We start from the raw sequence: 16,989 nt of genomic DNA on the forward strand, positions 1-16,989 counted from the left end.
TGATAATGTATAACAGAAAGAAGGCAGAACTACTCATTATTTTGCTTCTATTTTCTCTGGTAAAAAGAATGAACTTTGCATAACCTGGCAAGTATATTTTATAAAAATGGCTACCAGAGAGTTGCTCTCTGGTACCTAGCTACAGCTGATGTATTCAGATTACCAGGTCTGGATGTACTACATCTGACAGTACTAAGAACTGACAGAATGAATTACTTTGGCACTTTCAGTGATCTTTGAAAAATCATGGAGAGAGAGAGCACTGTTACTGTAATTGACACAGGCAAATATCATGATTTTAAGTAAAGTTTAGCTATGCATTTTGAAAATTATATTTAGTTAAGTTTTGGTTTCTTTAGTTTGATATATGCAATCAATGCCTTTTATTACCAAAAATTCAGTGTTAGCTTTAAAAAAAAAATTCCCAGGGTATAAAATCTAATGAAAAGTGTTGTAATATGCCTAGAAAGAATGACGCTAACAAGCTGGACAATATCCAGAAGAAGGCAACCCAAAAGTTCCACATCAATCAACAAATTAATAAATATTTATTAAGCACCTAAGCCAGGCATTGTGTTCAGTGGTGGGGATACAACTACGGAAAAAGAAAGACAGTCCCTGCTCTCAGCTGAAAAATTGTGGAGGGGTGAGAGGAGAAGGTACTCAACACAAGATCATGGTAGAGAAGTCAGAGAAGTCTCAAAGTAGTGCAGCCAGGTGAGAATTGAGGAGATAGTTGAGCTTAACTCTTTCCTTAAATGCAGGTTTAGAGTTCAGGACCCCAACCTCTAATCAGAGAGGCCTAGGGTAGTGATAAGGAAAAGTTGAAAGGACTGGGGATGTTTAGCCCACAGAAGACTTAAGAAATGCATGATATCGATCTTCAAATATTTGAAGAACTGTCCTATAAATAGTTTGCTTTTTCTTATCCTGGAGAGAAGAAGCAGGACCAACAGGGATAGAAATTGTAAAGAGATCATCTTAAGCTTGATGTCTTCCCAACAATTAAAGACATCCAAAAGTGGAATGGGCTCTCTCAGGATGTGGTGGTTTCTCCTTCCACAGAGTTTTTCAAGCTGAGGCTAAGAAGTGACAGGGAATAAGAATTTATCTAGTGCCAGCTATATGCTAGGCACTGTGCTAAATTCTTTACCAATATTATCTCATTGGATCCTTATGACAACCCTAGAGGTAGGTGTAGTACTATCCCCATTTTGCAGATAAGGAAATGGAGGCAAACAGAAGTGAAGTGACTTGCCTAGGGTCCCACAGCTAATAGAATCTAAGGTTGCATTTGAATTCAGATCTTCCTGACTCTAGCTAGGCTCCATGTTCTATCCACTGCATCACCTAGTACCACTTGTTGGATACACTAGAGTGGAGATTCTTGTATCAAGGTTGGACTAGATGGCCACTGGGGTCTCTTCCAAGTCTCAAATAATGTCATTCTTCTTGAAGAAACAAATCTAGGTGGCGCAGTGGATAGAGCACCAGCCCTGGATTCAGGAGGACCTGAGTTCAAATCTGGCCTCAGACACATAACACTTACTAGCTGTGTGACCCTGGGCAAGTCACTTAACTCCATTGCCTAAAACAAAAAAAAAAAAAAGAAAAAAAGAAACAAATCAAGGAGTTGGTCCCATTATATGCCCAAAGTAAAGAAATCATGAAGACACTTGTACCTTATGCCCCAAAATCTATTGCAGAGGATGAATGAGAGAAATTCCACAGAAAACTGGAAAAGATATTCCTAAGTCAACATATACTTGGTGAATTCAGTGCAAAAGTAGACATAAGAGATGTCAGTGAATGATATGGTGAAATATATGGCTCGGTATAAAAAAACAAAAGAGATCAATAACTCATAGATCACCTATAAGTCTCACACTGGTATAGCTTAACTACTTTCTTCAAGAAGACTTGATAGGCACTGGATATGGACAGCACCCAATATCACAATAAAAGATGAAACTGCATTTGAAGAACCCTTTAGTGATGTGTTTCAAATGAAGCATGAAACAAGGAGACATGAATTCATCAAAGGTGTTTCCCAATGTAAGGTCCTTGAGGAAAAAGACTGTTTCACTTTTGCATTTCTATCTCCAGAACCTAGTAGACATTTGGAAAATGGTTATCTTATCATGGATAAAGATCACAGAATAATAGATCCAGAGCTGAAGGGACCTCAGAAGTTATCTAGTCCACTTCATTTTACATGAGGAAACCAAGGCCTAAGAGGTTAAGTGACTTATACTTGCTGCTTAATGTCCTATACAGAATTCAAATAGAAAACAGTTTCCCTATGAATTGTGAAGTTCTCAAGCTCTTCATGTTTGTGGGTGATAGTATATTGACCCCATCAACCCCCATAATGTTATAGTCTCCTTGATGAGATACATGGTAATTCAAAAGAGATTGGCTTACGATATTAGCTGACACCATATATAACTAAGGAGGAGCTTTGAAGATGAACAGGAATAAATGATTACCTTAAGGAATTTTAACACTAGAAAGAGAAGAAAGGCTGCTCACATGGCAAGGGGAAGCTATAACAGGAAGATAACCCAAGTACTCCACTGGTAACCTCGTGATGTCAGGAGAAAGTGAATGAGGTCTCCAGAATGTTGAGATGCTGGGTGGATCCCTTGCAGCAACTTATAGGAGGACATGGACAAAAGTTAAACAGGATTGGCAGGCATGGATGGGTCACCATCTGGACCACTGGAGGGAATTCTCAAATTGATGACACATCTATGTGAGAGGAAACATAAAAGGCAGAGCAAGACTGTGTTTTCTCCTTGACATCTAATAAATGCAGAAAACAAGCTTGTAGTTTTGGCTAAATGGTTGAAGTGATAGACTAGAAATACATTGGGATTTGCATTCTACCAACTACACTCCTATTTTTATAGGCAGCTAAGAAATGTAGCAGATAGAACATTCAGCTTAGCATCAGAGTTCTATGCCATCTAAGTTAGAATCCTTCCATGGACACTTATAAGTTACGTGACTCTTGGCAAATCAATTAATTTCTTAGAGACTCAGTTTCCTCATTTGTAAAATGAAGGGGTTGTACTCAATGGCCTTTTTTTTTTTTAGGACATTTTTCTCCTCATTGGTTTTTTGGACCTCTTTTGCCATTTGGGTTAGGCTATTTTTTTAAGGTGTTAATTTCTTCAGTATTTTTTTGGGTGTCCTTTAGCAAGCTGTTGACTTGTTTTTCATGATTTTCTTGCATCACTCTCATTTCTCTTTCCAGTTTTTCCTCTGATTCCCTTACTTGCTTCTCAAAATCCCTTTTGAGCTCTTCCAAGGCCTGGGACTGATTCATATTTTTCTTGGAGGCTTTGGATGTAGGAGCTTTGACTTTATTGTCTTCTGGTTGTATATTTTGATCTGCTTTGTCACCAAAGTAAGATAATATAGTCTGACTCTTTTTGCGCTGCTTGCTCATGATCCCGGCCAATTACTTGAGTTTTAAACTCTTTGTTAAGGTAACAGTCTGCTTCCAAAGTGGAGAATGTACTGTCCCAAGCTTCAGGGGTTTGTACAGCTGTTTTCAGAGATACTTGTAGGGACCTGTAAATTTTCAGTTCTTCCAAGGTGATATGATAAGGGGCGAGGTGTTTACTCCTTTCCTGGCCTGTGACCACAAGTATTCCTTTCTGTCCTGTAACTGTGAGGAGGGGTTCCTGTCCACAGTCACTACAAGCTCCTCCATGCCAGCATTCCTCCTCACCCCAGCACTGCCACCCAGAACTGTGACCCAGATCCAAACAGATTCCTGCCTCAGCACTGGCAAAGAGATCTCTGCAATCCCTCTCTGATCAGCCACTGGATTCCCTTCAGTCTGTGGGCTAGAAGCTCGAGAAGCAGCTGGGCCCCCCCCCCCACCACCACGCTCTTGGGGAATGAAGCTGAGACCCCGCCTTCCTTTCTCAGCACCAACAGAAACAGACTTTTCCCACTGACCTTCTAAGTTGTCTTTGGCATTAGTGGGTTGAGGAGTCTGGAAACCTCACAGCTGCCCCTGATTTACTCCTTTGGAGGCCTGCTCCAGGTTTGCTGCGGCCTGCGCTCCCACACCACACTGTGCTGCGCTCCTAGCCCAGCATGATATACCTTTCTGATCGATCATCCAGGGTGTCTTGGGCTGGAAATTTGTTTCAGTCTATCTTTTTGTGGGTTCTGCTGCTTCAGAATTTATTTAGAGCCATTTTTATGAGTATTTGGAGGGGTTTGGGGGAGAGCTTAAGCAAGTCACTGCTTTCACTCTGCCATCTTGGCTCCGCCCCCCTCATTGGCCTTTAAGATCCCTTCAAACTATATGATTGAATATTATTTATATGGCATTTTAACGTTTACAAAAAGCACTTTATACAGACAATCTTATATGATCCTCACAACCATTCTGTGATGTGAATAGGTATTATTATCATCTCTATTTTACAGATAAGGGAAGTGAATCTAATAATAATTTAAATGACTTATCCTTAGTCATACAACTGATGAATATGGGAGGTAGAATTTGAACCCAGATCTCACCTGACTGCAATTCCACTTCTTTTTCCATTATACCACACTACTGCTCCCCGGCAACTCACACAGGAAAAGCAAACTGGGTAAAAAATACTTATTGCCCAAATGACAACTTGTCATTTGGTGGGCAGCCTACTGAGGAAGCCCTTTAATGACGCACTCTTGGACAAATGCTACAGATGAACAATGTATTGGGCCTGGAAGTGAAAAAGAAAAGGGAACTGAGCTGGAGTCCATTTGGAAAATTGCACAGTGTTTTTCAACAATTCCAAGGTGCCCTTGATGTAAAACCTCATCATTTATTACCAATAGTCTCCTGGTGATGCTGCCTGTCTGTGAATTATAGAATCTCTGATGAAGCAAAATTACAGGTGACTCAAAGGGCAAGAAAGACAGATAGATGGTGGGAGTAAGCAGGCTATGGCATTTTGACATATTCAATAAGTAGCAGAAAAGACATCATCAGAAACATGTATGATTGGAAAAGAAGTGAGCTGGTCATATAGCAAAAGTGATGAAGAATATATGGACAACCCAAGTGCTGCACTGGTATCCAGGGAACTTAGAAAGACTACTTTTACAACACTGGCTGGATTCTCTACAGAGGATTTATGAGAAAGGATAGACAAGAACTGCACAGGGTGAGAAAGCATGCATGGATGGATGGATGGATGGACGGATGGATGGATGGATGGATGGATGGATGGTTATTTGTACCACCACAGGGAGTAGTCACACTGGTAAGAGCAAAGACATATCAAAGTATAGAGGTATATATGTTAAAGTCAGCTAGGTAGTATAGTGAATAGTGCTGGGGATGTAGTTAGGAAGACGTGAGTTCAAATCTAGATTCAGACACTTACTAGCTATGTGACCTTGGGCAAATCACTTAACCTGTTTGTTTACCTTTGTGTCCTCAATTGTAAAATTGGGATAGTAATAGCCTCCCTCCTACTTCCCAGGGTTGCTGCAAGAATCAAACGAGTTAAAATTTGTAAAGTGCTTAGCACAGTACCTGGATAGACATATCTAGTGCCCTATAACTCTATATAAATGCCAGTTATTTATATCCTCCAGCTGCATGTAAGACATTTGAGGGTATGGGTGATGCCATTTTATATTTTTTTATTCCCAGCTCCAATCAGAGTGCTTTATACAGAGCATGTGCTTAATATATGTTTGATGAATTGAACTGAATTTACTATTGGTTTCTAAGCTTAGAAAAATCTCACATACAGGTGTTAATAATCACAAGAACTCACGTCTGCCTAGCTCTTCAAAGTTTCCAAACTAATTTCACTGCAACAACTCTCTGAGGCAGGTAGGATAAATATTGTTATTCTCCATTTGCAGATGAGGAAATTGGGGCTCAGGGAGAAGTGACTTGATCATGTTCACACAGCTTGTAAGGGTGAGAACTGAGATTTGAACCAAGGTCTTCCTGACTCCAAGTTCACTGCTCATTTCCAACACTATATTGCCCCTGCCAAGGACCACTGGACCTATCATTGGACTTACAGCTGAAACCTCCTCCATTTGTTGCTTTCCCCATTAGAATGTGAACTCCTGGAGTGTACAAACTGTCTGGCTTTTCATTTTGTATCTCCAGTGCTTAGCACAGCTTGTGCTGCCTGAGCTAACCCAGAAAAGAATCTATCAACATTTAGCCAGGGATGGGAGGGTAGTGAGAGGCTACAAAGCTGTTTGACTGAAGAAAACCTGCAGATGGTTAAGAAGTCTCTTCCCCTCCTCTCCCTTTTGTGGGAATCACAGCAGGTACCTGTATTCTCTTAGGTCCTTAGCCTTTCATTCTGCTTCTAGCTTCTTTCTCATCAAAGTTAACCATTGTTCCCTCTGGGCAGGTTGGCAGGGCCCAGTCTGTGATCGGAGCCAGTGTACTACAGTGATTACTGGAGTAGGCCACTATCTCCTTGGGAGTCTATCAATGCCTGAATGGGTTGGGAAGCATTTCCATCCTTGCTAGTGCAAAGGCAGTGACCACAGAAAAGGCTTTGGCTCCCCAGCACTCCATAGGGTCCTGGGTTTCTTTGGCCTTTTCCTTACCCCTACCTAACACTTATTCTTAAGTGAACACATCTCTGTTACCCAAGACTTCAGCCATCATGCAGTAGATTTCAAGCAGGAGTGACTGGGAGTCTGTGTTGAGAATGCCTCACTTGCTTTGCAGTAGTCAAGTGCCAATCTCTGGGCTATGTTCCCATTGAAGTTGGTAGTGGAGCCTAAAACCATTGAGTTGTAGGGCTATAGCAGCTGGCAGACAAAAGTTTAGAGAATTAGCTGATGTTTTACATTGTTAGACTGGTTTGTACCAATTAGGATACCTGTTCCCAGAGAGTTCCTGAGATTTTCACACCACAAGTCTCTGTGGGTGTTTATTATAGAGGTCATCTGGCCCAAACCATAACTGAACAAGAATCCATTCTCTCTACAACATCCCAAATTAGTGATTATTTGGTTTCTACTTGAAGACCTCCAAAGACAGGCAACTTGCTTGAGGTAGCCCACTTTTTGACAGCTCTACTCCCAGTTAAGTAGAATAACTCTAAATTCCCATTCCACATGATAACTTTCAAATGAAAATGACTACCATGTGTCATCTAAACCTGCCCTTTCTCATACAGGATAATCATTCTCAGTTTTTTTTTCTTTTTCAAAAAATTAATTTTATTATTTTTCTAATTAATAAGTATTTATTTCACTTAATTAAATGATAAAAAACTCAGCTAAGAAATATGCATAGAAAAACAAAATAAACTTCCACATTGGCTATGTCATATTTGTGTCATAGAAGGAATTTGGTAGGACTCCTTTATCTATTTTTTCAAATAATTTATGTAGCATTGAAATTAATGTTTGGTAGAATTCACTTGTAAATCCATCTAGTTCTGGGGTTTTCTCATTAGGAAGTTCATTTCTGGCTTGATCAATTACTTTCTCTAAGATAAGCTTATTTAATTATTTTATTTCCTTTTCCATTAATCTGGGCAATTTATATTTTTGTAAATATTAATCCATTTCATTTAGATTATCAGTTTCATTGGCATTCAGTAGGGCAAAACACCTGATGACTTTTTGTTTCATCTTTACTGGTTGTGAATTCTTCTTTTGGGGGGGTTAAGTGACTTACCCAGGGTCACACAGCTAGTAAGTATCAAGAGGCTAGATTTGAACTCAGGTCCTCCTGACTTCAAGGCCGGTGCTCTATCCCCTGTACCACCTACCTGCCCCGGTTTTCTTCTTTTTTAAAGAAACCAAATTAGCCAATGGTTTGCCTATCTTATTGGCTTGGTTTCCCCCCCCCCCCAAAAAAAAAATCAGCTCCTGGGTATATTTATTAGTCCAATGTTTTTTTTTAAACTTTCAATTTTGCTTATCTTTCCTTTGATTTTCAAATTTTCTATTTTTATATTTAATTGGTGATTTTAAATTTGTTGATTTTTCTAATGTTACAATTCATTGATCTTCTCTATCTTTTACTGATGTAAGTGTTTAGAGACTTTTTAGAGCACTTAGAGAATTTCCCCCTAAATACTGCTCTGGCTGTATCCCACAAATTTTGGTGTTTCTATTTTTCAGCTTTTTTTTTTTTACTTTATCTTAATATTTCTTGTTGTTTCATGGAGTCATTGGTTTCTATTTGACCTATTCTAATTTTCACAGAATTTGTTGCTTAAGTAAAGTTATGTATCTCTCATGTCACATTGTTAATTCCCTTTCCAATTATTTCTTTCAAAGCTCTCATTTCTTTTCCACTTTTTCCTCTAATGTTCTCACTTTAATCATAAAAACACCTTAAGCCTTTAAAAAAAAAACCTCTTGCTTCATCTCTTCTAGGAATTAGAGTTGAATGTGTGTTCAAGTTGTGTTTTATTTTGAGGCTTGCCTCAAAGATGTTTTAGAATCATCTTCTTCTGGATTTATGTCTTGAGCATTCCTGTCATCATAATAGTTCTTTATGGTAGGATTCTTTGCTTGCTTATTTGTTTACTCATTCTTCCAGTCTACTTCCTGACTTCAGACTTTGGGTTAGAGCTAGGTTCTGTGTACTTCTTGAGGCTATATCTAGGTTGGTCCTTCTGATGTTTTCTTGGAGTATTACTGAGTATTATGGTGCGCCAGGATCTTAGGGACAGTTCATACTAGGTAGCTGCAACATATCAGAGCTTGCAAAGTGGTAAGATCCAGAGCAAAGTCTGATTTCTACCATCCTGGTCTGGAATCTGCAAGTCCCTGACCTGGTGGTGGGTCTGAATAATGTCTGAGGGCTTGTCTCAATTGGAGTTCCAGTAGACTGCTACTGGAACTAGCTACTATTTGCCAGCCAGAAAAGTATGCTGGTTTAGAGTGACAGAAATGCAGGCAATGTTTTGGTCTAGAATTCCTGGTCTGGTTATTCAACTACTGGCTTTAAATTATCTGAAGCCTGGGACTGAGGTCACAATCTGATTCTGGGGTCAGAACCACATACGTGCTGCTTACTTCTGAACTTGTTCCTTGTTCAGTACCCAGCCTAGGGCCTTTGATTACTCCTCACCCTGGAAAACCACCCTTAGGTATATGTCCCCTCCTCAGTCACCCTTAGATTTGTGACTTGAAACTGGTGAGTGAGCAACAGAGATGCCAGTTGGCACCTATTCCTGCACCTTGCACAAGTTCAGGCCCCTCTATGCTGGATTTGCCTTGGTGCATTATCTTTCCCTGTGCTAGAATGTTCTGCATTGCTACTTCCATCTAGAGCCTTTCCCAATGCCTGCAGACCTCTCTGTTTCCCTATGTGTACCTGGGCTAGAAAAATGACTCACTATGATTTTTTTCTTGGATTTCCTAATCAGAACTCAGCCTGATTGCTTGATCTTTTCAGAGGAGTCATGGGATGGATCTGAATTGTACCTCTCTCTGCTACTCCATTATCTTGGTACCTCCTCTCCAGTGGATTCTTTCCATCTTTTCTTTGTCCTTCGGTTCTAACAGATCTAGGAAGTTCTTATTTATGATTTCTTGAAATATAGTACATAGGCTTTTTTTTAAAAAAAAATCATGTTTTTCAGGGACTTCAACGATTCTTAAATAATCTCTCCCTGACCTGTTTTCCAAATCAGTTGTTTTTGCTATCAGATATCTTACATCATCTTCTACCTTTTCAATCTTTTGATCTTGTTCTAATGTATACTATTGTCTTACAAAGTCACTGGTTTCTGTTTGGCCTATTCTAGTTTTCAGGGAATCCATTACATGGGTAAGGCTCACCACTTTCTCTTCCAAGTAATTTATTATCCTTCCATTTCTTTTTTCTGTTTTTTTTTTTGTTTAGTAAGGCAATCGGGGATAGGTGACTTGTCTAGGGTCACACAGCTAGTAAGTATCACATGTCTGAGGTCGAATTTGAACTCAGATCCTCCTGACTCCAAGGCTGGAACTCTATTCACTACACCACCTAGCTGTCCCTCCTTCCCTTTCTTTTATCAATAACTTCTGTATCTTTTTTTTTTAATCTTGCCTCATTTTTTCTAGGCATTCATATAGCACTTGTCTAATATGCATTTTTTAAAATTTAAGTTCCCTGTTGCCAGTTGTTGTTTTCTCCTTCCAAACTAAATAATGGAGTATCTCTAGGTCTACAATAATTATTTTTACTACTTGCCTTCTTTAGTTTACTCATATCTCCTACTTTATTTTCTGGATTGGGGCTCTGTGCCATGGCCAACCAGTGCCCCTTAATATGCTTTTGGGTGGTCTCAACCTGGGTGACCTGGGGTCATATGCTGACTTCAAGCATCTCCTGGTGTTAGGACCCCCTGTACCTTTGTTGTTCAGAAGACTGGTTCTCCAGAGTCTTCTATTGTATCTCAGGATACAATGCTAGGTCCCTTGAAGTCTCTGGTTACCTATTCTTTCCTGCTGAACTAAGACCCACTGGTCACCCCTATATTTTGGGGCTTCCCAGGTTCTTCTAATCACTCTGGTGGTTTCTCAAGTGCCTCCATCCTGGCAGCTTCCAGACACAGAACGTTATAGATTTCATGTGTCTCTGGCCCTTCTCTGGTTCTGTTGAAAAGACACTTGCTTGTTTCCCTGTGCTGGTGCTGGCTTTGCTGGTATCCCCCTTTCCTATTGGCTTCTGATAAGAGTTTTTCTTCTGTTTTCAATCATTACTTAGTTTGGTGTGAATTTTTTTTTCCATTCCAAGTTGTTTCAAAGGATTCAAATATGGCATAAACTCAAGGCGCTTCACTATCCTGGTTACCCTCTAAGAACCCCAGACCAGACCCTCAGACCATATCCCAGATTTCCCATTTACTACCTATGTCACCATGGGCAAATCATTTAACAGTTTCTTTATCTATAAAATGCAGATAATAATGCCTAATAGTGCCTATCTTATAAGGCTGTTGTGAGAACTGAGTCAAATAAAGTGTTTTGCAAACCTTAAAGCACTTGTACAAATATATAAATTAAACACTGGTAATTTACAATTCAATAATTTAGGATTCAAATAAGACATACAGAGTTTACCAACCACCACTATAGCTTGTCTCTTTTTCTGTTTTGTGTATGTTGAAAAATCATCATCCATAGTCTCCATTTGTATGGGAAGTATGCAATATATTCTCATAACAAAAGTCTCTTGTTTCTTGCTTCTTCTTCCCTACCCCAAATGATTTTCATTGTGATTATTTACTCACAATATTCTACAATTAGAATCTTTCATTCATTTGGGCAAGACCTCCTCCTCTTTCCCCACCCTTTAATTATAAATCACTTACATTTTACTGCACATTGGTGTACCACTAATGAGGGTTAAAAATAAATCAAACGATTGTTGGAACAGCACTCAACACCATGGCATTTCAGAAATCTTAGTAACCATACTATTTTGTTGATGATTCCTAACTAGTTCTGAGCACAGTTAAGCCTTACTGGGAAGAAGAAGAGGCCAGGGGTCAAGGTCTCCAGGATGTTAGTCACACTCCTATTAGAAACAGATGTAGACTGTATAACAGAATCAGAAAGAGTCAAATCTTGTGGTCTGGAAGTTACAACCCCAAGAAGCTTCTTCTCCATATGATCATCACTCTTACTTTGGTTAATTCTCCCAAACTTGATTCACTTGTAGATTTGCCCCTAAGTACTTTATGCCAAGTTGTTTTTTGTTTCCTCTGTCTGGCAAGAATTGCATCTGCCTATACTCATCCTATATGGGGAATACTTGATGGTGTCTATCTCCCCAAGCTATCTAGGGATTTGGTCTTCTGCGTTCCCTCTTTGGCTCCACTAGCTCTACCCCAATGACCTCAACAGTCTCTAGCAGAGATGGTAGACACAACGTACTTAATACCTAACCCTAGGCATGAAGCTAATGTTCCATAATGTGGAACAAGACATTGTAGGTCTGTAGGCTTCACTCATGAGCAATTATATAATCAATTGATGCTAGTTAGGCCCTGGATGCAAAGAAAGGCAGTATAGTATAGTTGATAAAATGATAGATTTTGGAGTCATGAAGACCTAGGTTTGAATTCTGTCTCAGATACTTACCAGCTTTGCGACCCCAGGCAAGTCACTTAACCTCTCTGAGTCTCAGTGTCCTCATTTGTACAAAAGGCATGAAAATATCTGTTATAGTTATTTCATATGACTGTTGTAGGGAGCAGATGAGAGAATTATGAAAAGAGCTATATAAATATTAGTTTTTCTTTTCCAATTTGGCACACAGAAGGGGGTGGAACTGGTTTTAATGATGTGATGAGAACTAGGTAGGTAGGTAAAGACTTAGTTTGCTAATTCTAATTCTACTTCTGAGAGACAGAAAGGCTCCTCTTCATATACTAGCATCCCCACTGAGGATAGACTTGTATATGGTTAGTACTAGATGGATATTTACAAAGTGTCTCTCACTCTTGATTTTATTCATTGGGGGCAAAGGTTTGGAGAATAGGTGTAGGGTCATGAGAAGGTCACTAATACCTCTCAGCAAGTTGAGGAGTTTTGAGACGAGTGATTGTCCAATTGTAAAGCTAACACCTGATAGCCATCACTCTGAAGAGGTTCCACCTCTCCAAAAGAAAATGCAGCTGGCACCTCTTTCAATGAGCTCCCCCTTCATCGGAAAGTCTGGTTTCACTCAAGGTAGCCATGGTGATTCTAGGGCTGGACAGCTCATATGTGACTAGTACCATTATATTTGCTAGGCAGCTGCTTCCATCATGTCATAGCAACAAGATATAACCTTTTGCTAAAGTTACTTTCTTCCAGGGAGAGAGGGAGCCTTTGTTTGCATATGTACCATAGAAGAAATGTTTGAAATGGGAAATAAGGCCCCTTGCCTGGTGTTGAAGGAAGCTATGTTTAGGACATCTTATGAATGTTCTAAATTAGGCTACTCAGAGACACAGTGATAAGTGATAAGGCCTCCTCCTTGTATATGACTTGGAGGGATCCTATGAGCAGTTATTAGCTATTGTTCAGGAATGCTAGCAGGTTGTTCTGGACTGTGTATATATATTCAATAAAATGCACTGTATGGTTCTGATTTTGTTCATGCCAAGTACACTATAGCTGTTAACATAAAAATGGCACAGGATCTAGATGTGAATGTCACCTAGGTCTCGGAACTTTCCCTTCTTCAAGATGTCCCAAGCCTGCTCCTAACTTACACTAACAAAATTTGAATTTCTCACCCATGGTAACCATCAGACTGGGGATTTTTAAAAGAGAGTCACAATATATTTAACTTGTTGGTGATGATAGTGGAGTCATGGCTCAAGGTACCCCCAAACTCTTGGCTCACATGCCTCAGGTCTGGTCTCTGAGACAGGTTCCAAAAGGTCACTATTCTCTTTTGCCTTTTATGTTCCATCCAGAATTTACTCTGGAAAATCTCCAGGTAGCTTTGTGCCAAGGTTTCCACAGATGTGAGGAACAGAAGTCCCCAGCTCCCATGTAAGCACTCAAGCTTACAAATGTATATTTGGAAGAAAACAACATTTATCTCACCCCACATAAAATGAAGATGGCACAAAGGAGTGACTGGGATTTGAAATCAGTGGTTCTTTATGAATGGCACACGAGGGTTTTCAAGGTAGTCTATAGGTAATATATTGATGTAACCCTTATCCCAAAGCCTTTTGGTATAGGACTCTTTCCTTATTGGTAGAGATGAATGCCAAGCCCTGTGTGAAGGGGGAGGTATAGAAGTAAGAGGGGTGAGAGGTGAGGAGGGAGGTGAGAGAGCTCCAGCCTTTGCTAGTGTCCCTTAGGCACTCTTCAAGAGCAAGTATCCCTTTGAGACTCTTCAACAGGCTAGTTCCATCAGACTTTGAGTCTTCCTTACCATTTGATTAAAGAAGCAACTTGAAGTGGGGTTGGCCTCTTCTACCAAGTCTTTTTTTTTTTAATAGGCAATTAGGGTTAAGTGACTTGCCCAGAGTCACACAGCTAGTAAGTGTCAAGTGTTTGGTCTGAGGCCCGACTTGAACTCAGGTCCTCCTGACTTCAGGGCCGGTGCTCTATCCACTGCGCCACCTAGCTGCCCCCTTCTTCCATTAAGTCTTAAAGAAGTTCTGAGTACCACATTTTAGGAAAACATTGACAGTAAGAGCATGTCCCAAGAAGGGCAGCCAGGATGGGAAGAAGACTGGAAACTGTACAGGCACTGTAGGTGCTTGGTCTGGAGAAAAGAAGACTTAGGACAGGACATGATCACTGTCTTCAAGTATTTGAAAGACTGACATGTGGAAGAAGGCACAGGCTTTTTTTTTTTTTTTTTTGCTTGGCTCCAAAGGAACATTAGGTAGAAATTGCAAAGAAATAGATTTTGGTCTGATATAAGGAAACTTTAATTCCAAGAGTAGAATAAACTGCCTCAGAAGATAGTGAATTCCTCATCACTAGAGATCCCCTATGGTGACTAGGTGAACACGTATACAGGATGCTGAATATTCACATATAGGTTGGACTTCATGTGAGGTATCTTATAATTGAGATTCCATGCTTCTATATAACATTTAGAGCTGATATGCTTTGGCACAAATGCTAAGCATGACAGTGTATGTTATAGAGCAAGTTACATAGAAATGACCATAGCACCTCAGAGATCTTTTTTACCATCATGGTCTTTTATTATTACAGATGCAGGTCAATTCTAGCAAGACAGGACTGTTTCTCTTTTCACTTTCAAAGAAGAGTAAAGTATAACCCACACCAACTAGAAAAATTATACCATCCAGACTGGTGAGGAAACCTTGTGGACTTAGGACTGGGCCACCAACACAGGAGCAGATGGCTATGGAAGAGGCAGCTGGAGTTACTCGGGGTATGTGGGGGGAGGCAGCCATGCTGTCCTTAAGTTCAGTGATCATATAGTAAGAATTACCCTTCTACATTCTGATTGATTGAAGTTTATTCTCCTCCCTTTCATGTAATTATTTAAAGTCTTGATGCTTTTTCTTTTTATATCACTAGAAATGATATTACATGCCCCAACAACCTCCCCTGAGGGAGCCACTGAGCCCTCTTCTGTAACAAAACAAAAGTTAAGTAAAACTAACATAGCAACTATGTCTGATAGCATATGCACCATTCCATACCCATAGACCCCCACCTTTCCATAGAGAGGAGAAAAAGTTCCATTATCTCTTCTATATCAAAATTGGTTACTACTATGATTGAATTTCAAAACTAGTCAAAAGTAAGTTGGAAAAAAGTCTGATGTAAAAAGTGGATGATCTAGCTGGGGGATCTCTTCTTGGTTCAAAAACAAGGTGTGACTACATAAGGACACTAATTTTCTTATGGAATTTGTAAGCTGGCTCTGAGGGCAATTCTCAAAATGGCCTGAACCATGGCAGCCTTGCTGGAGCCAGAGTGATACTAAGAAGCCCACTCCAAAGGACAACACACATTGGATTTATTCTCATTATTTGATAGCAACACCTTACAGTCTATTGTCTCTATTCCTCTCTTCTCCATTATCCTGGAGAAATCAGAGGTACCATATGTAATAAGGATGAGGATCCAGAATGGCTGAATCTACTTCTGTACAGTATTCATCACTAATAAACGGATTCTGTTAACTGTCTACAGGATAGAACAAAAGAAACAAGGCATTACTAGAGATTATCTAGTCTATGGAAATGGACTGTGTACTTAACTGTAACTTAGACTAGTCTGTCTCTCAACTATAGCAAAACTGGCAGATTCAGTAGGAGCTATAACCAGGTTGAGGTGACCAGAATGATGCCCTAAGGTGCTGACTTTAGAGGTCAACAGCACTTCCAGTGCTTCAGCAGTATACGGTCAAAAGAACTTAGCAAGAATAATTAGTTAAAATAGGAAGCTATTGCTGGGGAGATATTCTCCCACTCTGAGACTTCCCTAGAAGGGGCTTTGAAGTAAAACCTCATGGTCTCTATTTATTCCCACTTCACACAGGGCAGTTTCTGATCCAACCCTGTCACCCCTCCCTCCCTCAACCAAAGGAGAATTTCTTCCTAGCTGCCCTAGGTACCAACATTCCTAGTTATGGTCTTAGATTTAGGCAATTTAGTAGGGGTGGACAGAACTCCAGGGTTTGGAGTCAGAGGACAGGATTCAAAATCCCTGCTTGACCACTCACTAGCTCTGTGAGCCTGGGTAAGTCATAGCTCCTCTCTGAGTTTCAGTTTCCTCAAATGTAAAAATGAGAAGGTTAAACTAAAAGGCCTCTAATGTCCCTTCCACTTCTAAGTCTACAATGGTCTATAATTGTTTACCATTATAGGAATACCCAGGAAATTCAAGTTTTCACAATTCATCCAGTTGTTCTTGTAGTCTGGAGGCCTGTTCTCCTGGAGTCAGATCTCAGTCAGATCTCCAGCATAGTCACCCAACAGTGAGAAAAAGGGGGATAGTGGGAAAGGAGGTAAAAAGAATAAAATTACAGAATTTGGAGCTGGAAGGGGACCTTAGAGGACATCCAGTTCACCTCATTCCACTTTACACATGAGGAAACTGAGGCCCAGAAAGGTGAAGTGATTTGCCCAGGTTCAAAAACTTTTCCAAAAGTAGATACTACAGGCACTCAAAGCCAGGCCCAGCACTTCCCAATCCATGGTCCACTAAGGCTGAGCTTTCTAACAGAAGGAAAAAAATCCCCAAAATTCTCTCCCACTCTCACAAAGTTACAAAACCACCAGTTCTACATCTGAGAAGATCTCCCTCCTTAGAGGATGCATTGGCAGAATTCATGCCTGTGCCCTAGAGGCAAAGGGGGCGAGATGCAGTAAAAGACCAGGCTATACATGAAGTGATGACAAATAGAGGGAGCCAGGACAGTGCAATCCTTTAGCTATACTGCTTGTGAGTCCCCCTAGAAGCATTACTTTCAGATACAAAGGGCCTTGCTAAATGGAAGCCATAGAACATGCTCAAATCAGGGTATGATATCAGATG

The 16,989-nt window shown here is 40.1% G+C and overlaps 1 pseudogene; it reads left to right on the forward strand.

The window, feature by feature from the left end:
- The first annotated feature begins 676 nt into the window (after positions 1–676).
- Positions 677–16,989, forward strand: part of LOC110197709 (lysosomal cholesterol signaling protein-like) — a 78,472-nt pseudogene continuing 62,159 nt past the window's right edge.

The sequence above is a fragment of the Phascolarctos cinereus genome, unplaced genomic scaffold (genome assembly GCF_003287225.1).
Source record: "Phascolarctos cinereus isolate Bilbo 61053 unplaced genomic scaffold, phaCin_HiC Scaffold_8;HRSCAF=390, whole genome shotgun sequence".
NCBI lineage: Eukaryota > Metazoa > Chordata > Mammalia > Diprotodontia > Phascolarctidae > Phascolarctos > Phascolarctos cinereus.